This window comes from Falco rusticolus, chromosome Z, assembly GCF_015220075.1.
Source record: "Falco rusticolus isolate bFalRus1 chromosome Z, bFalRus1.pri, whole genome shotgun sequence".
Lineage (NCBI taxonomy): Eukaryota > Metazoa > Chordata > Aves > Falconiformes > Falconidae > Falco > Falco rusticolus.
Window position 1 is genome coordinate 69,750,359 of NC_051210.1, and position 25,515 is coordinate 69,775,873.

A 25,515-nucleotide genomic window follows, 5' to 3' on the forward strand; every position below is an offset into this window, starting at 1 on the left:
ACTAATTGCTGTTTGGGCACTACTCCAGATTTATGTAACTACAAGGTTTTTATTCTGCAGCTGGCTCACTTTGGACTACTGACAGAGAAGTCCATCTTCAGGGATGACTCTGCCATGAGCAGTGTTCCTGCATGTGCACAGCATTCTTGGACAGACAAGCAGTTAGTGAGTGCATAAGATGACTCTACACTAGGTACAGCACCCACAGCCATGTGCAGCAGGACAGACTCTGCATCCTACATGCAGTAAGAGTGGAGATGCTGTGCAGATTCTCCTGTGTTTAAGCAATAAATCCAGGGGGTTTTCACCGCAGATGGATGCTGTTGCCAGGACCTCTCAGCCTCTTAATCGAAAGCACACCTGATGATACTGGAAGGCATAAAAATACTCCACAAGTGACCTTCATTTACAAACACTAGTCAAAAAACCTAATGTGGCAAGGCTAGGTATACAGCTGAACTTTGGTACCCAAAACATGTTCAAATGCCTATGAACAGCATTTATTTAGCAACACAAAGAGCAAAACTCACCTAACTTCATAGACACAAATTTCTTGGGTAAAATTCATGGAATAATTCAGGTTAAAGGAGAGGCTTGGCATCATCTCATCCATCCCCCTACTCCAACTAGACCCAGCTTCAAAGTTAGATGAGATTGCTCTAAGTCTCCACAACCTCTATGCAAACCTGTCCAGGGCTTAGCCACCCTCAAGCGAAGAATTCTTCCTGTACACATATGGGCTGCCTTTGCTTCAGTCTGTGAGAGTTCTTCTCTGACAGCTGCACACCCCTGAGCAGATTTTGCCTCTATCTTCTGTATAAACTCCATCAAGTATCTGAACAGAAGAGTTGCTCCAAACCTTGTTCTCTGAGCTTCCCCTTGTACACCATGCTCCAAATCCTGGTGACTATCTATTAGGCTTTCTCCAGATTGCAAATGACTTTCTCATACTGGTAGTCCAAGACTGGGCACAGTACTTCAGATGTGCCCTCAGGACTGCTGAATAAAGGGGAATAATCACAGCCCCAATCTGCTGGCTACACTCTTGCTAACACACTGAGATATGTCATTAGCCTTCACAGTTGAAAAGACACATCGGTAAGCCACATTCCTCCACTCCCTGCTGCTGTCTGGCGCACATGCTATGAAGTAGGAATAAGTCCTGAGCAGATAGGTATCTACCTTAGACCCAAATTTTGACGCAATTACAGAAAACAAGAATTCACTTGCTTATCTAGCTCTGGGAGAGTTGATCTGACAGATTTGTTTGATGCAGCATGACATAAAACAGCTGGATAAGGAGGAATTCCCCTCCTTGTGTATACAACACCCTAGTGGTTAGGTGACGTGTTTTGGACACTCAGGCTCATCTCACTTGTGTATCTCAGGGGGTTTGAACCTGTGCACCTTAAAAAGACAGCACCTGACCTCTTGCCTGTCCCAGGATAGGACCTTTACCAGAGTGAAAATAATTTGATTTAAACAAGATCTTTGGTGAAACAGGAAATGAAACGAAGCGCTGGTGCTGGGTAATGTCTGATCACTAGTCTCTATAGTTGCTCCCATTTTCTCACTCAAATGAAAATGTCATTGAGCACTGAGAAATCTCCACCAGATCTTGCTAGGAGGTAAGAGGGGTTACAAATCCCCCACCTTTCCATGCTTTGGCTTGAAAGTTTAGAACATAACTTTCCCATATCTAAAATGATTACACTTGTCATCAATTTATTGTGCCATACCCAACCTGACTTGGGACAGGGGTTGAGGGGGAGGTGGTGAGTAAATAAAAACCCTAACACTGCTTTACTTCATAGGGAAAAAATGTGTGTGGAAGAGAAAGCTCCTGGAGATGATTCCAGGTTATGAGATTTTAGAGAATACAGGTAATCAATCTGAATTTGAAGACATATTAAATATCTACTTTTAAAATACATTATTATTTGAGAAAAGCAAAAAAGCAAAGGAAATTTTAAGTTTTTATAAGATTTTGCTCATCAAATGTGTATTAAAAGTTGATCAATTAAGTGGGAAAACATCTTCAAGATATTCCTGCATCTCCTCATTTCATGTACTTTTTAACTTCTGGCCAGAAACTCTAACTTTATTATCATTTACTATCATTGTGATCAATACAAGCAGGATTTGAGTGAAAGGCCCTGTTAAAGATACAAAGTCTTTCATATATTTCGCTAATGCTTCAGTTCATCTCAGTGGAAAATTCCAAGAAAAGTTTGAAATATGCAAACAAAAAGGAACTAAGGGAAAGAACTGATGTATGGATTAGAATACAGGAAGGGAAGGGCAGCAAAAGCAGTAGAAGGATGCATTTATCTCTAGGGTTTACCTTTGTGTAGATTACTTAGAAAATGTCCTGAAAATCCAGCTGTGCACCAGTTCCTCCTATGGAATCTAATTTAAACTAATGAGGACAACAGATATTTATCTTGGCAGCACATGCCCCTTGACATTATGTCCGACTCCAGTGATAATTATTTGATCGTGGCAGAGGAGGGCTCCCACACCCGCCAAGCACTTGCAACGTCAGCTGAAGTCAGCAGATGCTTGCAAAGGTGTTCTTAATCTAACCCAGTCCTCTTAGCTACCTGTAGGCAGAGGAGGGGACTTCCACCAAACTATTTGCACCTCTGTTCTTTACTTAGCCTGCAAAACGTACAATAGACAAGACAACAACCACCCATCACTTTCCAGTCATGTGCTGTGTGTATTAATGTAAAGGCTTTAAAACACAGCTATAAAGGTGGTCTCTACAGTATATGCTGAATAACTAGTACCATTAGTACTAGTACTAACAGCAGCTATGCAATTTAAGTGAGAAGGATTATTACTTATGTATGTTAATCCTAAACTGAGGTATGAAAAGCTTCTAGAAGCCACCAGATTTCCCTGGCATTTCTTGGAACTCTCTATATCTCATTCTGGGATTTTCAGCTTAGTGAGGGAAAAGTGCTTTGCTGGACTTGCACTGCATAAAAATTGGCGTTATATTTCCCCCACACGCCCAACAGTTTGCTATCAGTGCCACATTTATAGAGGTCACTAAGGTTTCAGGAGATTTAAATCTAAATAACTCCTCCAGCTCCGTTCCATAATTCTCAGGAGATTTTCTAAATACTAGACCCTCTAAATACTACCCACACACACCAATACCCTAAACGTTCAGCTGTAGCCTAATGGACTCATTTCCCTGAGCTAATGTCAATTATTCTATGCAAAAAGAATAGTGCTTGAGCAAGAAGATCTAAGAAAATACCAGAATATCCAATAGGCAGATGCTCAGAGCTCATCGGTAGGGAGCTCAGACAAAAGGGCAGCTGCCATTTCCAGGGAGACATTCCAGCTCCTTCGCTATCAGACGAAGGGAGTTGCTGGCTGTGAAGGGGTTAATGTGTTTTCTGCACACGAAAGTATAGGCACAAGCTCCCCTGAAGCTAAGCACCAAGCTAGTTCAGTATTTTGTACCTACCTCATTTAGGTAGCTCCCTCCTCAACAGATGGATCTTAAAGAGTTAAACCCATTCCATGCACAGACATGAACAGAACAAAGCTCAGCCCATGGGCTCCTTAGGTAGCAGGAAATGTGAGAGCTAAACCAAGTCCTTTTTTTGTTGTCCTCTCCAGCCCTACTCGGGACAAGAGGCTGCCAGACGTGACTCTGCTCATCGTGAACAATAAAACTGTCAAGGACAATAATAGTCTCATGAGAGAGGATCATCCTTGCATTTGGCCTGGTCAACAGAAAATCTCCCACTAAGAGGTGGTAAACAGGGAATTTGGCAGCCACTTTGACGTGATGAAAGACATGGAAAAAGAACTATCTATGCTAACAGAGTATGGTAAGAGACGGAGTGAGAGGGGGACAGAGAAAAATGAAAAGTCACCATGCTCCAAAGCCTTACACACTCATTACATGCTCATTTTCTACGGTAATTAGCACAACATAGATACAAACCTTCAAATAGTGGGTAGATGGTTCAGCTAAATGCACAAGGGATATTATGCCACTATTAAGTGCCTGTATGTTCCACTGTGCATTGCAATGGCTATTGCTATAGAGAGGCAGGCAGCTAAGCCCTGGATAAATCCATAGCTGTCTGTATCTGGGATCTCAAAATAAGTTGCCAAGACGATTTTGTAGGCTCTTGGGTCTGGGCCTTAATACATCATGATTTATGGTTTGACTTGAAGGCAAATGCATTACCATTTCTGGACTATGTCTGACATGCTGAATGTGCTCATCTAGAAACAGTATTTTTAGGAAGAAATTGTTCCAGACATTTGGAAGAAGGCCTTTCTGCCTGAGTTTTCAATAGCTTGGTAGCGAATGTCTAAGCTTTTGTAATGGAACAGACAGTCACATCAGTAAAGCATGTCTCAGAATTTGCCCTGCTTCAGGATTTTTTATTTACTGGAATCCCATTTTTACCCTGGGCAACGACATTTTCTAGAGTGCCAGACACTATTGACTAAATTAGTCTGAGGCAAATAAATTGAGCCTGCAGATGTATTTGGCTGCTGTGGTCAAGCTCAGCTGATGGACTTGGGGGTCTTGGAGGAGTTTTTTGGGGTTTGTGTGTGTGTGCAGGCAGTAAGGGGATCATCTGCATTTACCAGGCCAAGGTGCCAACATTCACTAACGTACTAATTTAGCTGGTCTGGAGAGACCATTTGTAAGAACAAGTGATCAGTTCAGATGCCCAATTTTTCTTTTTAAAGAACAGAACTAGTTTTCATCTGCAATCCTGCAGGTAACTAAAGGGAGTAAAATGAAGGGACAACAGAAATAATCTGGCAGAAAACAAAGCAAACTATCTAGACTGAAAAACAAAAACATCTGAGTAAGAAGACACAGAAGTAAAATACTAGTAAGTACAATGCAAGGAGGCTATAAGCATGCTAAAAACAATGATCAGTGAAACAACTGCGAGAATGAACTAGTTGTACACAATTTTTATGTTGCTAGCAACATTTATCTGAGACTTCATGCTTAACATTACCCACCAGCAGTATTTCTAGCTTCACAGTTTTAAGTTTTCTTCAGTTATCTTCATGTGCTAGCATTCAACAGAGATGCTTGTGGTTCCTTAGTTGAGATAGGTTTTTGAACAGGACCTTTTTGCTATTCAGGGTCCTACAGCATTCTTCTTCCTGGACCAGTCACCAGTACGTGTGCTTTTGGATAAAAAGGGGGAGAAGGTGAGGGAGGAAATCTAGAGTAATCACTGCATTTTAACTTCTTTTGACTCATTACTACCACTATACCTGGAAAAATAATGCTGACATCACTCTGACTTTCCTAACAAAATTCAAGTTTTTGTGACTACAGAGAAAAACAGCAATTAATATAACAGGTGAGTTCCAAATTTACAAGAAGAAACTGGGCTATCTTAAGACATCCCAAGTAGTGGTTCCTGCATGGGAAGTCACTGAGTTTCTTACCTCCTTGACAATTTACCAAAAGACTTTTCACACACAAGCAATTCAAGTTTTCTAAAATTAGCTTTTAAAAAGCTATTTTTGTTCCCACAGCTATGTCTTCATGAAAACTCAGTCTTACATTATAAGCAAAGGAATGCAATTCATACAAATAAGGCACATTAGAAATGAAGTTTGTAAAGCAAACTATAAGACAAGATTTCTAAAATAATTCCTGGGAAGACTGACAGTCTCAAATATCTGTAGATCATACCAGCCTTCAATCCTACCTTGCTCTGGTAACTTCCCCAGTTTATTGGGCAAGAGCAGACAGCTTTTTCTCCCATCAGAAAACTGCATACAGTGCAAGTTAAACAAGAAAGTAACTGCATTATTTGGATATATACTTTTTTAAAAAAGATATCTTTCTGCTTTTGCTATCAGTTAAGAGAGCCTACTGCTAATTGTTAGAGACTACTAGTCATTTATTTAAGTCTCTCAAGTGTGAGGAGACAGTTTTAGCTACCGGCACACCTACATCAATTGCAGGCTCTACACCAGGGATTGCAGGGATTCACTTTGTGACACCAGGTCTTCATCCTGATTTCCCTGCTCAGCCTGCTGAATTCAACCCTTCAGCTACGTGTGAATACCTCCTTCGTCCCTGGAAGCCAGCAGAACCTACCACCCCTGCACCCAGCTGGGGGAAGGGAGGGGAAGGCTTTTGTTGTTGTTGTTGTTGTTCTATGAGAGAAAATAATCTGTGAGAACAGTGTGATACGAAGTTATCGGCTCAGATCAGCTTTACAGAAATCTAGCATGGCTAAAGCACCCTTACTCCCTCATAAACCATCTGCATAAGAGCTGTTTATGACTTCCTAGCATTGCACATAACCACATCAAGCCACAGCTCAGCCATTAGACTTTACCTCAGCTCAGCAGGTCTTGCCGAAACTGCACTTGTCAATGGGTCTCTGGGGAAAATGGGGCCTCTGTAAGACACAGCGGTAACTTGGTGGCTTCCTTGCTCAGGGTTAGCTCTGGCTTCCATCCACAGGACAGCACAAAAGGGTGCTGTGCTAACTCAGGTGCTCAGATAGGAACTAAACCCCACACCTTCACCACCGGTGAACAAGAGAAACTCCACGAGTCTCCCCGCTCTCTGCAGCCTCCAGGCACAACAGCATACTTCCATCCAGCACAGCAAAGGGGCTGCTTCCAAAAGCCACTCAGCAATTCCCTTCTAAAACTTCTGCTTTCCTGGAGCATGTACATGTGTGTACAGCCCGTGTCCCAAAGCACAGTGGCAAAACAGTAATCTTCAATAAACTTTGTGAAACCCAGACCAGAGAGACTGGTACCTGCAGAGAGGAATTATCACCTTCCAGCTCAGCGATGAGCAGCTCTGCAATATTGACCAGACAGGGACAATGTAATCATCCTTATCATGCAGCGCAGGAGACGAAGCAGAAGGCAAGGGCCAGGAAGGAAGGGTCATATCCAGCAGGATGATCACATTCCCTGCGCCAAGCACGATATTCAGAACAAGCTTTCTGCAAGCCTTCTCTGTGGCATGCTGAAGTCAGGCATCACGCTCTGCAGCAATGTGTCACAGCCTCTCTACTTTTCTCTGTGCTGGATGTATGCAGTCAGGACACTGCTGTCACCTGTCAGCCCATCGCTCCTCGGAACACAGGGCAAGCAAGGCCCCACTGGTCAGTGCTGTAGGCAGACGGTACATCACTACAGCTTGTTAATAAGGAGGCATATTTTCTGTTTTCCCATTTAGCACTTCACACATCAAGTCCCGGTGGACACAGCTATCATGGTGCTGTAGGAGAGCTAACTGACAAGATCTTGCAGAAAGCTTGTCACCAGTAAGAAGGAGAGAGATGGCCCAAGGAGGTCCTGCACACCTGGCTGAGTGAGAAGATGCGCAGCAGTTTCTCCAATACCTCCATCTGGGATGGCATCCTGTGGCAAACTATGCCAAGTCTAGCCAGGATCTAGCATCCAATGTCAGCCTTTTGGAAACCTTTGGAGAAAGCCATTCTAAAACACCATATTGTGCAGTCATTAACCTAGGCTCCTTTAGGATTTATCAGCCACCGCATACCTTTCTTCCAGAAACTCCTCCAGATCTGACAAATAAGGTCCCTAAGTTTGCTGGGGTCTTCCTCCGCATTTGGAGGGCAGAGCAGTCAAATATGTTCACAGCAGGGCTCCCAAAGTGCAAGTTCAAGTCTTGCTTTGGACTTGACCATACTGAGTCAGGGCTGGCGTGACTCTTCAATAGGTCTGTTGACCTCAGAGTCTGTTGACCTCAGAGACTGGCAAGCCTTAGCTCATTGACCTTAACATATGAGTTTATCCTAATAAACTAAACCTGGCCAAGGTTTAAGGCTCAAGCCTTGACATGCAACTACAGTGTAATTGTTAACACAGCTCTTGACATAGTTGTGTCCTATGCTAGCCAGTATTGCCCCAGCAGTTCAGGGAATGGGAGCAGCCCTCCTCTTTTGCTGACAGGCAGTATAGACAAGGCCAGTGAGGTTTTCTGGTGCAATGTGGGTGGACAGGGTCTGCATGTACTCATACTTCTATACCCAAGATGGAATCCTAGCCCATCTTAATTTACTGGGGAGGATATAACTGACAGGAAGAGGGAGAGTGACTTGCCATTCCTCTGCTGCTTTGATTTCTCCTCCTCTCAGCTCTCATAACTCCATCTTTTTCTCTTCCTCCTCATAAATTTTCTTCCATTTTCAGGTTTCCTCTCTAGTGTCATCAAATTCAGCATAATCTACTCCAACAGTTTCCTTCATGTTCACAAAAAGCAAAGCAAAGTCAATATCCTTCTGGGTTTTGTCCTTAGCACTGATTTCCAGGCACTCAGTCTCCCAGTATCACCTTATTCTTTCCCTTCTGCTGTAAGTTACTAACACCATTAGCATCACCACCCTCTTAACACTAGTAAAAGATAAACTCAACAGCAACTAAGTTGTAATTTTTTTCTTTTCTGTGAGCCAGTCGACATTTCTCTCTCACTTCTCCTTGGGCTTCAGAGGAAATATAAACTTTTCTGGGATGTAATGTAAGGCCTTCTTTCCTCCTCTACCCATCCTGTTCTCCTAAACCTGTCTTACAGTTTTAAAACAGACTGCAACAACTTTTGCAGTCAACACTTGGATGGTAGTAGAAGAGCTTTCCTGACGAAACAGCACAAATTTCCTGTCTGATGCGGTAGACTCTTCTAAGTCATATCCTAAACAACCTCCTTGTCCCTACCTGCAGCTTCTGTTCAGCTTTGGTTTATTTTAGTATAGATGTGTTCTTGAGTACTAGCAGATATGTGCTATATCTGACATGCAATGGAACAACAGTGACATCCATTGGCTAAAGTAAACTCAACCTAGAACTGTTTACTACACAAGAATTATTTTTAATCATAGAATCATTTAGGTTGGAAAAGACTTTAAGATCATCAAGTCCAACTGTTAACCCAGGACTGCCAAGCCCACTACTAAACCATGTCCCTAAGCACCACATCTACGTATTTTTTAAACACCTCCAGAGATGTTGATTCCACCACCTCCCTGGACAGCTTGTTTCAATGCTTGACTACTCTTTCAGTGAAGAAATTTTTCCTAATATCTAATCTAAACCTCCTCTGGTGCAACTTCAGGCCATTTCTTCTTGTCTTATCGCTTGCTAAAATGCAACAGTGTGTTTGATGTAAATGTGTGTTTGACATAAGTTATTCTACTACATTTTTATGTGATCTATAATTATCAATGTTTTAGGAGTGTCAGAAAAATTAAGCTAAGTTTCACATATTTCCCTCAGGTCCTTCCTGAGAAATGATCAGTAAGCTTGTCTTGCCTAGGGGAGAAATACACACTGGTTGCCAGATATTTATAATTTGAGAGAGCTCTTATTTTCTGGCTTATTGCAACACTGCACTCTCAAAAGCTCAAGCAAATACTAAAGACATCTGAAAACATTTGTAACGTGCAGATAAAATTATCTGCCGCCTTTCTAGCTTGGTATGTACTGTCCAAGGGTTAGACCCTAACTCCATTCTGAGCTAAGGAAACTGAGCGAGCCCCTGCCTGGTCTCCCCCGCCCCTTCTTTTCTCCCCCCTTCTCCCTACCTCAGAAGACATTTTCTTTAGTAACTTCAGTAGCTTTTCTAGGTAAATGCCTCTAAGCTGCCCACCGTTTGAGAGGCTGTTGGCATCAAAACTAGTCACAACATTCCAACCACACTTGCGGCAAGTTCTAAGGACAGAGGTGGTATAAATTTCCCCAGTTCTGCTGGCCCACTCAAAGACAGCATGAATCACTTGGAATGCAGAGTTTGCTGGGAACTCCTGACTAGAAGGTTGCCCACCATGATACTCAGCAATTTATTTTTTTTCATGCTGCTATTCCACAAGAAAGAATCCTTATTTTTAAAGATACGACTTTTCAGAGATATGGTTCTTTTTTCTCAGAGGAAAGATTTTAAATATGGTTATGCTAAAACACATGGTATTTCTTTGCAGTCAGTTATAAATCATTCCACAGCACCCTCCATTATCCATCTTCTTCTCTATGCCCCAATCTGCATGTCATCAGCCACTTTTATCAGTAGCGCTATTATTATTTTTGGTATATTATGGTTAATATACCATATATTTTGGTATATTATGGTTAATATACCATAGGGTTAAAATGCAAAATGCAATTGTGACTCCTCACTGAGTTATAGCCAAGTGTCAAGGTCTGTTATGATCCAATTCTTAATTCACTTATACTAAGAAACTAGAAAACAGCAAACATACATAAATGCTGCAAGCTACTACATCAGATACTTCTCAGCACCTCAGTGTTACATCTTTGTTATTAACCAAAGCTTTCATTAAAGCAGAAGAGATTACATTTGTTTTGCAATATCTGGTCTCCACAAACCTATGTTGATCGGTGGAATTCCATGATTCTTCTTTGTTGTCTGAGGCTTCATTAATCTACTTGTTATAGTGTAGGCTCTAATTATCCTGGTTAGCCTGTTAACCTTTCCTAGAGCCTAGTGCAACACAAAGATTCTTCATTTTTCTCCTTTGAAAATCTGTGCTGTTCTAAGATTTACTAAAAATCAGTGGTAACGTCCCAGAGATTTTTTGGGAAGCTCTTTTCAGTTCCTTCTATACAACTGGAACCCCCTCACAAATACTACTATTGATTGGGGTATTTTTTCTGAGAGAGAGAGGGAGAAACACCTGCAGTAGTTGTACTTCAGCAGTCCACATAATTCCTGTTTTAAATAAAAAATATATCCTCAATCATGATGTAAAAGAATATATTTTCCTCTCTCCTCCTCCAAACACACAGTAGCCCTCTGGTTAGATCCTTCTTTGTCTTGCTTGCAATAATTCTGATTTCTGAACACATCTGATTAGCATAGACCACCTTATTGTCTCTGCTGTTTGCTCTCTCGTTATTCATTACAGTTCTTGAACACAGTTTAATGTACAGTTTTGAGTAGGTAGTTCATGGCTCAGTACTACTATCATGAATACTGAAGAAGGAGAAGCTGTGCTGTCCAAGACCTATATCAGATGCTTTATTTATTTTATGAGTATTTTGTAAGGGCTTTACAAAGACTACTGCATAATGGAGATGATAACTCACCTGCAAGTAGTAGTTCTAGAATTTTTAGGAACAATAAATTTTATAGGATGACAAGGTGAACTGTTTTTGCAGGTTTCCCTTTTTTTTTTTTTAATTTTTCAAGCTTCTTATGGGTTTAAAATAATTTCATTGTTTATCCTTGGTAATCCTTTGACTGACAAGCTTCCCTACTAATACCCTATAGCAGTGAAGGTAAAGAAGTGACAAATGTGACTCTCACGCTATTCCAACTTCTGTTCCAGTGTTAGCCTTACTCCCCACAGTGGAACACAAGGATGGAGTATCTCACTTTTTAAAAAAAAAAAAATCATTATAATTCCTACTTTTTTACTAAGACTTTACTGCTCTTTACTGCTTTATTGTTTATTTTTGTAAGAACTTTCATTGTTTCTTTTCTGTGTGTCTGAGGAGCTGAGGAGCTTTGGCTTGGAAACCTTTTTTTCTTGTTCTTCCTCAAGACACAAAATTACATGCTGTTTCATTTGTCCAGGTGTAATATTGGCTTGCCTTGAAACTGGCAATAGCAACTGAGACTTGTATAGGACACTGTTAATAAGAGTACAACAGACCTATTTGCATTATGACAGTCAACTTGCTAACAAATGCAAGCTTGATATAAAAATTTGGCTACAGTTTATTACAAACATCGAGAACACTCATTCTTAACATAAGATTTAGAAAGTTTTGATCTTGCATTGGATTCTAACACTATGCCAGTAGTTTCAAACAATCAAAGTTTTCTTACTAAAATTCTGTCAATGGCTCACATGGGGTCAGCAAGTTCAGCTGAGTTCAGAAAAGTAGAAAGCATGCTGTGTCAAATGCTCTGTTATGGAAAACTGACCTTCAAGAGGACATGAAATACATGTCCTGTTTGTTCACTTCGAGTAGATGAGGCAGAAGGGGTTTCCTTATTTGATAGGAGGCTTGAGGAAAGTGGTAAAGTAGAAGAAGAATGGAAATAAAGACAAATTTAAAGACTTTCTGCTCCTTAAGCATACTGTTTCATTTTGCAAATACTTTTTTCTGGAGAGTTGTTTTATAGTAAGTGCCTCATTTAAAATAAATCAGCAAATTTAAAACAAAATACTTAGATGCCTGTAGTAACAGGCTAAATCTTGTTGAAAGCTAAGTTAGGAGCACAAAACCCAGAGGAGAAGTTCTGTGAATCACACCTTTTCCTTTCATAAAAAACTGACAGTTATCCAAAACAAAATGTTATAGCCTGTTCTACCCAAACCTGTTTGTTTAGATCCACAAATATCCTGGCTAGAATCAGTTAGGGGTGTAACAGAAACACAGACATCTTTCCAGTTTGTATTTTAACTCACCAGCCACATCAAAGAAATCAATGATTTGCACAGCACTATTTGTATGACTGGTCTGTTACACGGGAGGAAAAGTCTGTTTATGAGCTCCTAACCAAGTGGACTGCTGTGAACGTTGATTTAAGCCTGAGTGAGAGCATTACTTGGAGAAGGACAGATAATGAGCAATGTCTTCCAGCTGACCACATGCAAGCTGCGCTGATGACACTTGAACCTGGTGTGAACCTGGATGTGGCTGAAGATCTTTACAAAGTACAAATGCATTGGAAGGGAAATAATTGTCATAGCACCTCCCCTCTGGGATTTATTTATCTGGCACCAAAAATCAACAGGCTGCTTGAATAAGGAAACAATACTCCTAAGAAAGATCATCCTCCAGATAAATCCTCAAGTTGGATCATTCCAGTTTTGCATCTTCACTCGAGAATGCAATTTTGTAACACACTTATGGGCATGCTGCAGAGAGAGATAAGCAGTGCAGGCAATAAGTGTTCTCTGGGTCTACTGGGACTAAGCTTCTTTCCCACATTCAAAGAAACATGCAGAGATTCAGCATGGAGCGTAGCCTCCCATGGCCTTTTTGCAGTACCCTCCATTGCAAGTGCAGAGACCTCCCCAGACTCCAGCACCAACAGGTTCATTAGGAGGAAAGTGGGTCCTTAAACACTTGAGTAGGAACACTTTTATGAATCAGAGCCAGAGCGAGCAGCCAATATGTCCAAAGAGTCTGAGGAAACTCTCCTAGTTAAGAGAAACATGCTTTTAAATCATTTTTTATTTCCCTGATGTTCTCTTTCACTCATCTATTTGCTTCTTAGGAGGACATCAGGATGAGAACAAGATTTTTATTTAATGAGTTCATCTGATCCCTCTCTGATCTCTCAGCCTACATTAGCAATCCCTGGTATGAGGAACAACAATAACTTTTCCAGCAGCTGGATGTGTTATTAAAGATAAGCTCCTGCCACAGAGCAAGTTAAAAACACAGATGTTCTCTAAACTACACTGAAGTGTCTAAAAGATGTGGAATGACTTCCTGATTGATATATAAAAATAACATTTTTTGATTCAACCTTTAATTGAAGGAAACAACAAGCGTTTAACACTCTCTGTAGCTACACATTTAAAAGCTTTGCTTCTATACTTCTATATTCATTTACTTGTTCTACCCCTTTCACATAGGAGGATGCTATAATCAGGATGGGGCTTTTTTTGCTGCACACCCTCATTTTCCTCTGTCTTTGAAATGTTCCTTAGCAATATGAGAGAGTGTCATTACTAGATCAAAGAAAGCCAATATCCTTAAATTAGTTAATAGTTACACATACTACTGAGGATAAAATGATGGCTGAGAATCATGAAGCAATTAAAGGCAGAAAAATCTGATACACTCTCAACTTCCAAGATTAGAAACCAAGTAATGTTACTTCACTGCTATCATATACCAGTTTTCTTACAACAAAGAAAACCTGACCTGAAGCCCACAGAGCTCAAGCAAAAGGGTCTCTTGCAGGGGCCAGCAGATACTGAAATAGGCTTTTGGGAGCTGCTAAGGCTGAACAGAATAGATCATCTGTTCTCATGTTCGGTCCAGATAATCAAACAGCATCTAGGAAACTTAATTCCTACCAGATCCCTGTGGGAATGAGGAGCTGAAAGAGGCAATATCCTAAAAATTTCTTCTGATCCAAGGCTCAGATTATTTAATCTTTTAGGGCAGAGCTGAGGATTTACTTCAGGAAAACTAAACACTCAGATAAAAGCACTGCAGAACAGGCTCTTTAGTAGTCAAAGCTTTCAGCTGCAAAAGGCACCAATGGAAAACCTCCCTTAGCTCAAGGGAATGGGAACTCCTTTTCATTTTGTGGTGTTTATCACTTTGCCAGTTTATCACCAGTTACTTGTGTTCAGAGGACTAGGCTTTGGGCAACTTCCACACTAAGAGACTATGCAAATGGGAAGAGCTGTTTCATTTTATCGGGCAAAAGAGAGGCTAGGAGCAAGTCCTTGGAGAAAAAAGGAAAATGGCAAGTCCCCCTCTCCTCTGTATACCCTCTAGGTTTCCGGCAATTTCTGGCCAAGGGAATTCTATATCTATGCCTTATTGGAAGGAAGCTACATTAACATGACTAATTGCTTGTAAAGCCTAACTTTTTTTTTGCCTTTGCAACCTCCTGTCTTGTGAGGTCTTGCAGTTTACTCACACGTGGTGTGAAGTAAGCTGCATTTCTTTGTTCTAAACTTGCTACAATATCTGAAGACGATTCTTGCACTGTGAGAAATAGCAAGAAGTTACAAGAAGTAGCATGAAAAAGGTGAACTGGCTTCACTGGCTCCACTGTCTTCCTCTTTAGCTGTTACAGATACACTCCTTTTGTGTGAATTAACTGAACTTTGGTACAGGCAGATGCTCAGCAAGTAGGCCTAATCAAAGTTAATCTTATTATGTAAAGTTATCAGTAAAAACTCAGCACCAGACCAAAAAAAGACCAGTTTGCCTACAGCCTGGGCTCATAAGCAGGTGAAACTGCATTAAGACAACAGAAAATCTGACTATAAATCCAACATTATGCTGCAAGTATCTGGAGCCATCAGAGCCCCTTGAGCTCTCCCTCCATAGCAACTGGCTGCGTGGTAGTGATCACCCCTTGAGCAAGGATCCCTCTCAAGGTTACCTCTTGAGGCTGAGAGGTCCTTTACCTGACACCAGACATCAGTGGGTTGGTAAGTGACATTTTTTGCATGCACATATCATATAAGATGTGTATAGTAAACTTTCGTGATAATGTTTGTGTCCGGTACTAACTTTAAGTGTAGTATATAGTATTGACTGCCAATCCATCTGTACATATGAAATATTTTAGATACCTAAATTTACTGATTAAACTCAATAAACCACTAGATCAGATCTGTCTGAGTGATCTGACTCTTCTGCAATATTAGCTGCCCTAAATAAGAAACCTACACTCTTTATTTAGTCCCTACAGTCTCCATAGCATGGATCTCATTTCAGGGGTTTTGCTAATCACAGCCTTGGACATTTATTTCTAGAAGCCTTCTTGGAGGACCACTTCTGCAGAGCCTGAAGCAGCAAAACTCTGCTGTGTACTTCACCGTCCTCTGCTCCTGCAGGAAAGGCTGACTGTACACTGTCAACCGGCAGCCAAAGCAGAACTGTAACGACAGCATGCTCAGTCCCAACCACCCATCAACAAGTGGACATGGATTTGAACAAATCTTTCACCTAACTCAGCTTTTAGACAAACCCAGACTACAGGCTCAGCATGCATCAGGCACATCTCTTGTCAAATGCCACTTCCTTGACATTTCTGTCCCCACTGACAAGTTCTGCTTGTAAGCACACCGGACAAATGTAAACTGTAACAAGGACCACTGTAAACAAGGACCAGCACTATTTATGCTCATGTACCTGAGCTCAAAGTGTGTCCTTCCAACACATCACAAAAGCGAAGATACAGTAGGGTTTATTTTTGTGTGGTGTCAAGTCTTTGGAGTCAATTAGAGTTACTAGTATTTACAGATGTCAGAAAAAGAAAGGCTGAATAAGAATTTTTGACAAGGTCAAGGGAAAAAGGATGATTTGCATGCTGATATGCCTAGGGAGAACTATGTCTTTATTCCACAATGAAAGCCCTGCCAGCAGTGCGGTGGCTGATATAATGAATAGAAGATGCAGAGGCTTATCATGACTACAGAAAGGATGTGACCACAAAGATGGAAAGAAGGAGATCAATTAGATGAACCCAAGAGAGTTCCAAAAGGGCAAGCAATTGAAGGCAGCCATGCCCATTCACTCATAACGAACATTTTTAAGGAAGAAGTTGTTCTACAGCAGATAAACTGCAAATCCTGGCAGTGAAAGGCTGATATTTTTCCAAGCCTGGTTACCTCCTCCTACTGCAATTCAGTCAGGCAACTGAGCAACAGTACAAAGGTTTTAAGACATCAGCACCAGGGCTTCATATAGTAAGTGAAAACAAGTTATCTCATTGATATCAGAGGTTAAAGACTTAATCCACAGGGTGCTGGTGCTGGTCAGGGTCTTTGCTCTTTCATTTTCACAAAAACAGGCCTACCTGCAGGCTGTCCCTGCTGGGTTCCCATCCTCTGCTCACGTGAACTCTCCTGCCCATGTACTGAGTAGAGAGACAGATTAATGCATCCATTGGGAAGTGACTATACTTCAGGCAGTTTCTCAGTTTATTGACTTGAGTGAAAGCAACTCAGCCCTCAGTAGCACAAGGGTTAGGGCTAATGCAAAAGTGATGATAACATGGAAGCATCTCAGCTTACCTTCAACCTGACAACTCCAGCCTCCTCATGTGAAGTTTGGGGGGAGACTGATTAGTAAAACTTACATCTATGGAAAGTATAAATATCAAGAAATCAAGTTCCAGCAGAGCTTTCAAGGGCTTTCACAGAGCTTTAAGCAGAAAATCGTTCTTCAACTTTAAAGACTGAAAGGGTGAAGTGTGATCACTCTTTGTTACGCAGTCATTACAGCTTAACAAGAAGGATTCCTTCAGCTCAGACTCAACAAGGTGAGGAAGTTCATTATAAAAGCACTGAGACTGACAAGCAGAACAGAACCTGTTTCCCACTTAAGTAGAACTTAAGCTCAAAGGAGGAGATTATATCAATCTGGTTATACTAAGAAAAAAAGTCTTCCTATGAACTTTGGTAGTACGGTATATGGGAAGAAGAGGGAAAAGTTATCAGGCACTGCAACCTTAACAACAGCCAAGAGCAAATATCCTCTGTAGAACAGTAATGAAGTATGATGAAAGACAGAAGCAAACGTAGGAACTGGGAAATACTAGAACTAATGTTGCTTACAGGGCCAGTTGCTTGTGTTCAAGAAAGGTGACTTCAAACTTAACCAATACATTAGAAAGGTCTTCAGATCCTTTTTGGAGAACAGTGAAAAAAATTTTCTTAGTCCTGAAATTACAAGACAGGTCAGTAAACTTGAGATGACCATGAATAAGCTTGAGTCAGAAATCTGATGGGGAATTTAGCCATCAAATCATTTGGCTTCAACATAGAACTCAATAAATTTGTCATGTACTCCAATATTTTAGGGGGCTACAAACATGCATCAGGACAATTCAAAAATGTGCCTCTTTCAGACTGTCTACATCCTCCCAGTAACACACTTCAAGGCAAATGAAAAGTCATATAGTTGGTGCTAGCATCAAACAAACTTAAATACAAAATACATCTCAGTAAGGATCCCCCTCAAAAATCGTAAGTTTCTTCACTTCTTTATGTTAGTAACTAGCCCTCAAGATTTAGAGCAGATCTACAATGCTGCTCTTACCAAATTACATTTAAAAGGCCTCCTTAATTTGGAGAGTGCCAGAACTCTTTTACAAAAACGATACAGGATGTGGACACATACAACGGGCTAATTCAGACCAGGAATACCACCTAGCTCATTATATTATAGCTAGTAAGTCATCCCTAGGGAAGGGCTAAGAAACACTGTAATGGTCTTCCTCCAGCTTACTCACACCCACCCTCTGTCCCCCCCAAAAAACATTTTGGTTAGGGGTCTTGGGGTTTTTTTCCCCCCTCCTCTCAGCCTGCAGTCCTTTGTGGTTCTGGAACAGCCTGAGCTGGAAGTGTTATATTTGTGCTTAAAAAGAGTTTTTTCCTGTGTTTAAGATGAAACTTTTGTACATGTTTTTTCAAAGCTGTTCATCAGAGGAATGTTTGCAAAGATCCATTGCTGCCCACTATTAACAACAAGAGAGTAGGCTTGTTGGGTAAAAATTCAGGTCTGGGAAAGTGGCTGCTCTGTTCCCAAGCATTGTTCTTCCTTACTTTTTTACAAATAATATTCCCCTCTCATTTCCTTTACACAGTTCATAGTACTTCCAAAGTATCAAGAAAACGTTTTAAAAGAAATTAGTTTCCATGATGAAAATTCCTCTTGAGGAAACACATAGAAAACAAGCAAAACTACTTTTTCTAGTAATTTTTCTAGATATCTTTACTTTTATCAAAAGTGTGGAATATCTGTGAAAGTTTTGCAAGACCTAATAGGACAAATTGTTGTGGGGGACACTTGAAGCTCAGTTAGGTTACAAAGTACATGAAAGTTTGGCAGTAACATAGTTATTAAGTTAGTTAACTTAGTTATGACTGGCATTTTTTTTTTATTATTATTTTTAATTGTCTCATAGACCTCCGAGAAGAACACCAGGACCCCAAAACATTTAAGAGAAATAAGAAAGCTGCCCTTGACAAGACCAAGAACATTGGATATTTCACACAAGAGAGATTTTACAGGCAAAGCATCATGGACATGTGATACATGAGACCTGAAGTTAGCAGAAGCCAGTTAAGCATAATAGCATTTAGCCACTGAAACAACCAGTTTCCCCACAAAAAGTATTTTTGTTATGTCTTACTGGAATTTGCTCCACGCCCTACTAGCCCAGCAGATCCCGTTATTACTTGAGCATCATGGCATATTGCCAGGTCAACTTTCCCAGGCTTTTCTAAGAGAGGTTAGTTCCTGCTCTCTTCAAGACCTAACAAGCAGAAGATAAAGTGTATCTGCTTAAAATAATTAACCACAGGGTGTTTTATTATTATTATTTTAAAGCTTAAAGCTAGCAAAACAAAGTCAAGAAATGATTTTTTATTTTAAATTTAAAAAAGCTTTACTTAAACAGACAGTGAGAAGTGTTGTCCATAGAGGTTACACAGGAGGTCAGACTAGATGACAGCAGTCCATTTTGACTTTTGGTTTTAGAAACCAAAGAGACCTGAATCGAAGACACAGCTAACACCAGTGATGGATAAAGTAGACAGTTACCTGTCCAACTGCTTGCTTACAACCACATCATTTACCATGGAAACAGGTGCTTTGGTGCTCCCACCCTACCCCGTTCCCATTTAGATCATGTCATCTAATTGTTAACTACAAAAATTATTCCACTGTGAACTGCAATGTGTGTTACGCACAACAAGGTCACGTCTCCCAATAGGATGATTCTCCATACATAGTTAACACTGCCAAATGAAGTACACTGTTGTTTATTATTATTCCTCCAGAGCAAAGAGCTGTATTATAAAAACAACCAAACAACCAAACAAACAAAAAACAACACACACACAAAAACCTCCACACAAAAATACTCCCCAATCTTTTTTAAGTTTACCAGCACCTAGCATAAAGATTGGATGAATGCCTATTAAATTATTTTGTGCAACAACCAAGACTGGAGAATATGTTCTAGGAAACTTCTTGCAGGAATAAAAATATTACTGTCATCCCTCAAATTAAAATACCACCTTAACAAGATGGTGTTAACTTCAGGGCTAAGTCTTCAGAATAGCAGGGTTCTTATACAGTAGTTACTTATTTGGCAGTTAGCAGCCCACTTCATTTATAATTTACCCATTAAGTGCTAACTAAATACGGACCTAAAGAGAACACGGGCCTGAAGGAGACAACGATTCTTGGGACTTCCCATCTGTAAGATGTTAGTGGCATTACAACTCAATCAGTTTATCTTTACTGGATTCAGCAAATGGACTGAAAGTATTAATACAGCATTTCAAGATGCACTGCTACTAGCTCAAACTGCTGTGAAACTTGTCATGCTGATTTAATCACCTTGCTGCCCTGTGATCTGTTGAAGACATTGCATCACCCTTTACTGCCCTTTGAAGACATGCAATGTAGCAAGACCTTCCACGAACTCTTCCAAACATATTATTGTGACTCAGATTTGCAGTGTTAACAGAGCTGACCATTAAGTAATCACATAGGTTTCAGCTGTACACCAAGCAAACAGCAATCACTTCCTTCAGGATCGCATTTTTTCCACAAAATAGATTTCAGAAGCTGGAAGTGTTTGAATATTGATTGTTTTCTGGTACTTGTGTTCTCCGGTAACATCCTAGTATAAAAGTTGATAAACTAATATAAAAGAGCCTAAATAAACTAGTTTGTTATAATTAAGAGTAAGGTTATTAACTGTCTTACGTTTGGGTTGTGGTTTTTTTGTTGTTTTTTTTTAAACCTATCATCTAAAGGGTCATCTTAAAGAACTGGATTTAGCAGAAAGTTTTAACTTTTAAAATAACCTGAATGCAATTACCATCTCAAGTATGGCTTTGGGTGAAATGCCAGCATTACATTTTGTGAAATGGAAATGTGCTAGGTTTGTCTGGGACAAACCCTTGTAGGTCACGTGAAGTATATCCTTTCCAGCCTATGCTGCTGGAAGCAGCCATGATTTTCACTGTCATTTTCCAACAATGCAAGTAAGCCACATGGATTGTGCTCTGGTTGCCAACAGTACTTCGTGCCTCATGCTGAAATTCTTTCTCTTTGCTATTTCATGTCACTGGACAACAAACCACAAGAACTTCAAATTACAGGAATTCTTAGGGTTTATTTGCATTAAAGTCTTTTGCTCTAGTAACTTGAGGTCTGCTGCTTTACCCTACAAATCATTCCTAGTTTTCAAGCCTGCTGACTCACTGGTTCATACGGAATCATATCCAGTGGTTTTCGTCTTTATGTACTACTTCTTTGCCTTTGAGTCAATCTCTCAAACATTGTGTACAAAGAAATCAAAGACTGCTGCACATGAACACGACAAGCACGCATGCTCAACTTACCTGTCTGCATTCAGTTCCTTTCCCAGGAAAACAGGTTGATCTGAATGCATGAAAAACTCTGCATGTCAGTCCTGTTACCAGAAAAATGTCCCATCCTGCCCTCCTCCCCTTCATTTTTTTTTAAACCACATCCCATCAACTTTGGCACTTTCTCTTTCTTTTACCCTGCCCAGAATAAAAGTAGCTATTAGCACAGCCATGCAATGCTCCGGGCTGTTTACTCTTCAGTTCTCAAAACATCGAACTGTGTTGAGAAAACGCTGCGTGATGTCACTTCATTTTGCGAAAACCTTGGAGGTTGGATGTTTATAGGAACAGTGACCATAGCAACAGCTTCAGCCAAATGCAGTGCTGGCTGGAACAACACAAAGCTTTCTGCAGAGCGTCACCTAGGCATGCAATTGCCCATTCTCTCCACTTGTCCTTCCTGAGTAGGTCCTGTCAGATGTGCCAGACTGTAGAGTAAGAGTGAGGAATCTTTGACTTTTGGAAGCTCAGAATGGAGGTGATAGTGGGGTAGAAAACATATTTCCCAAACTTTAGCAGCTCAGACTTCATAGGATCATGGTTAAGAAAGGCCCTCCATGTTCTGTGCTTTCTACTTTTTCTCCAAATAAAAGCAGGAGGAAAATTCTGCAACATACACAAACACAACTGTTGTTGACACTGGGTTTTAAGGACGTCTTCTACTGGGTGATTGACTTCAGTCCTCTTGTGGGACCACCTTTTATGTCCTGCCAATGAATTCAGCTAGTAGTGCTGAAGAACCTAATCTGAAGCAGGTGACAGGAGCTTCTGTACAGAGATCAGAAGATCAGAATTCCTTTTCTTTCTCAGAATAGAGAAAAAAATAAGTTGCTATTTCTGGTATTATTTATAAGCAGCCTACTTCAGGAAGGAAAGAATTTCCCTCAAAGAGCAGATTTGTTCTTCCAGGGTATTGCCCAGTTGTCCTCTGGCCAACATTACTCCAATCAGTACCACTTGACTCACTAGTGTAATGCTTTACACCACTATCACTCATTTCAAAGCTCTTTAATGAAGTCGTAGTAAAGGAGCATAATTACTGTATCAACTCCAATCACAAAAAGAAGAAACATGGAGTAAACCATGAAGACTGGACAGAATGCATGTATAGCTAAGCGGAAAGATACCACTATGGATATACCAGACTGAGTCATCCCTTTTCCTATCTATCTACCATCACATGAAAATCCACAAGTTTCCAGCACAGCAGTTTTATCTGTTCAAATTCCTGACAAATTCTCCTGCACAAAGAGATGGAAAACACAGAGAGGATTACAGAAACATCAGCCTGGCAGAACCGGAGTTCTCTAGTCCAACCTCCTGCTAAAGACAGGGCTATTACCAACAACAGATCAGATGAGCCATAATGCAAAAATATCCACTCTGGACACCCAGAACCTCTTTGGATTGGTGACATGTTCCAGAATTGCACTGTCTGCCTACTGAAAAAGTTTTTCTGAATATCCAGGCAAAAACTGCCAAGCTGTAATTTGCTGTCCCTGCCTTTTGTTGCCCCATCTGTCATGGCCACATTCAGTTTTTTCATGTTTACCTGAAAGGAGAGCTATCAGATCACCCCTTCGTATCCTCCTCACCACATTAAGCAAATTCATCTCCCTCAGACTCTTCACAGGAATGTGCTCTAGACCTCCACCCAACTTACTGCCCCTCTACCTCTCTGTTGTTTTCACTTCCCCCCATTCCTGTGAAAATGGAGACCCAAATCCAGGCACTGTTCTAGCTGGACCTCCCCAGCACCAGCAGTGAGAGCAGAGCCAGGGAATACACGTTTTCACTCGCACAGTCTCATAATGGTAGACAGCAATGCTCACATCACAGACCCAGTGGAGAATCGGATGGGAAGCTTTGAACCCTCTCCCCAGCTTCAGAGATGTGTCAATAGAGATTACTTCTATAGATATTAATTTGGGCCAAAAGTATATTGTTACAGGCAATTAGTTAACTGTTGCAAGCATCATTCATCCCCTTTTGTCCTTTTCTTTCCTTCACAGAGATACCACTTCACAAATTATTTTCCCCTTCTAGTGTGGAAATCCATTCCCAGGGAATTAAGGGAAACAAATTACTGTCTATTATGATGTTGCAACTCCTAACCACAGGATTCAGCATAAAGAAGAACAATTATTAGAACATCAGGGCTTAACTAAACATTTCAGTATTTGGCAAGGCATTCTCTGAACCAACAAGGAAACAGACAGCCATGCATAGCATGCTCATACCTGGTAGCTATAACATATAATTTGAACAGAGTTTTTGGACTTTGAATTTTAGTAACATTAAATTGGCTTTTAGCATAGGTGCTGTGATACTAAAATGAAGCACTTTTTAAAAAAATGGGGGTTTAAGTAATTTGCTATTGTTAAAACATGTGCTAGTATACAGTTCATGCTTTGCACAGATCTTCACAATGGTTCATGGCATTTTTTTGATTGATCAGGTCTTTATCAGTTGCTCTGGCAATGATGTTCAGTGAGAAGCAGAAGTGCTGACCTAGAGGCCAGCTGATACCTCTTCCCATTAGGCTTTCTCCTGCTGTGCTTCAGAGTGAAGGTATAAATTCCATTTGCAAGATTCAGAGCTCAGCCTGCACACTCAGTCAGGCCAGAATAGGCCAAGCTTCAGAAGCCAATTCAAGCTTTCTCAAGAGAAGGGAGTAGTTTTTGCTGGAATGAGAAGTTTAATGCCCCTTAAAAAGCTGGAATGTGATGTCCTTTTGGGTAAAAGAGGTCAGGGTGCTCAGAAAAATAAGTAAGTTTTAAACCATAGATATCAAAACCACACAAAACTTAGATTTGTCAGAACAGGAAAACAAATTAATTGATATTTACAAGCTGTGAAGTTCCCAGATTGAAAGGCTATGTACATGCAGAAACCACATATGACATACAACAGATAAAAATCTCATCTCCATTACTGTCCTTTCCATGTATCACCAAGTTTGCCACCTTTTTAATATTTAACCATTCATAACGTTTGTACAAGCTAGAGATCATTAACCAGCAGCCACTGTGTTTCAGATCTGCAGAGCAGATGGGACTTCTCAGAAGGAGTCACTGGCCCTGAAGCAGTGCCACCCTCCCAGGAGACACAGTCCTCTTCTTGCAGCCTGACTTCATGGTGTGGAAGAGATTTCTAATACCCCCTGCCTTCTTAAACCAAAAACACACAGCCCTTGAGGACTGGCCAGCCCTTCCCTTCTTTGACACTGCCACAGACAAGCTGGCACCCAGTCACCAGAGACCCAAGGCAAGGTAAATGCCATAGTCACACTGCGTGCTGGAACCTTTTCTATGCTGTCTACTCAGCTACAGCAAGAGACAGGGTGGAAATTTTACCCATGAGCTGGTCTCGGACCAGGCTTTCCTGTGATGGCCACAGGAGGACCTGACTCACAGCAGCAGAGCCCCAGGGTCCTATCTGCAGCCATAGCTCCACACCCTGACCCAGCACACCAGCTGCTCTTCTATTCCCACCCAGGCTCCAGCAGCAAACCAACATTTTACACACTAGAAAGCCTTTCTGGTTTGGTCTTCCATTTCCCCTTGTCCAAAAGGAACTAAAATAAATAAATAAATAAAATATTATAGTCTCCTTTTACTGATCTGCAAGGCATCATCTCCCCTTCCAAACTGAATAAAGCACAGCAGCCCAGCTCCACTACCTGCCAACACGATCCTTCCTGTCATCATTCAGGCCAAAACAGCTACTACCTCAGAGTTTTTTTTTTCTTTTCTCCCTCTCATGCCTTCCTTCCCTCAAGGAAGATTTGCAATGCAGCAGTTGCAGAAGTGCAAAAGGAAAAGAAGGTCCCACCCCACTAGGCTGTTCTCTACCCTTCTGCAGGGTAGGGATGCTCAAAGGGCATCTTCTGTATCTTCCTTCTTCAGAGAAATCAGAGGAAGACAATCACACTTCCCTTCCCTCTAGGCCATCTTGTGACCCCTTTCCAGCTGGATCTAATACAGCCAAATGGCTTCGATCAGCTGGAGGGGCAGCTGCTGATCTATGGCAGATTACATGGGGCCAGTTTCTCCTCCAGAGCCAGCCAGCCTGTGAGCTCCCAGCAGCACCAGGCCCAACACAGATTGTGTGACTGCTGAAGCCAACAACAAATATTTTGTTCAGCATGACAAGTACATCTAATCAGCACTGCATTAAATCAACCAGCTTTAAGTGGCACAGGCAGACACATCCCTCTCCACTGTATGACCAGATTTTTGTTGTCTGCAGCAGGAAGTTATTAGATGACCAGTTAAACCTCTCAAAACAGAGTGTTTCCAATTAGAATAATTAAGGGGGGCAAAAAGTTTTCAATAAATAATAGCGAGTCTTCTTTAGGAGTCATCACTGAAATTGGTTTGCTGTCCTG